This window comes from Bison bison, unplaced genomic scaffold (assembly GCF_000754665.1).
Source record: "Bison bison bison isolate TAMUID 2011002044 unplaced genomic scaffold, Bison_UMD1.0 scf7180017864363, whole genome shotgun sequence".
Lineage (NCBI taxonomy): Eukaryota > Metazoa > Chordata > Mammalia > Artiodactyla > Bovidae > Bison > Bison bison.
This window is the reverse complement of record NW_011494935.1, coordinates 92,756-93,709: the sequence shown is the minus strand read 5'-3', so window position 1 is coordinate 93,709 and position 954 is coordinate 92,756.

Below are 954 nucleotides of genomic sequence, written 5' to 3'. Positions count from 1 at the left end.
CTTTCTAAGTAGATAACTTTAAAAAAAAAAAAAAAACTTTTTATTTTGAATTGGGCTATAGCTGATTAACACAGTTGTGATGGTTTCAGGTGAACTACCTCTTATCATTTCCCCCAGTGCCTGTTACTTTACTTGACCCTAATGGTGAGAATAAAGTCTAAAATCCAGGTCCCCATCCCTGCCTTTCTGGTTTATCTCATTGCTCTTCATCCTATAGGACAGACAATTTCAAAAACAAACTACACATCTTTAATAAATCAGAATATATGAGTATTGGCATTTTCCGGGTTAATTACCTTTCCTATGTCATTAAAATTTTCTTCTTCCCTCAGCTTACACTCAAATTAAAAATACCTCAACTGGATTTTGTTCATATAAAACCTTCCAAATACTCCCTTCTGCTCTCTTAGCACTTGCCAAGATGACCAAGAGAAAATATTACTAGAACAACATTCTGAACTTCACTGATCACTGAATAAGACTCCAGGTGGAGGAAACTTGAAACAATTAAGCTTAAAGGGACCTGACCACCTTCAGAGTTCCTTTTCAGATCACATATGTAAGCCGAAGAATTGAAGCTTTTGAACTGTGGTGTTGGACAAAACTCTTGAGAGTTCTTTGGACTGCAAGGAGATCCAACCAGTCCATCCTAAAGGAAACCAATCCTGAGTGTTCATTGGAAGGACTGATACAGAAACTGAAACTCCAATACTTTGGCCATCTGATGTGGAGAGCTGACTCATTGGAAAAACCCCGATGCTGGAAAAGATTGAAGGTGGGAGAAGGGGACGACAGAGGATGAGATGGTTGGATGGCATCACTGACTCAATGGATGTGAGTCTGAGTGAACTCCGGGAGTTGGTGACGACACGGAGGCCTGGCGTGCTGCGATTCATGGGATCGCAGAGTCGGACACGACTGAGCGACTGAACTGAACTGAACTGAAACAGTCTT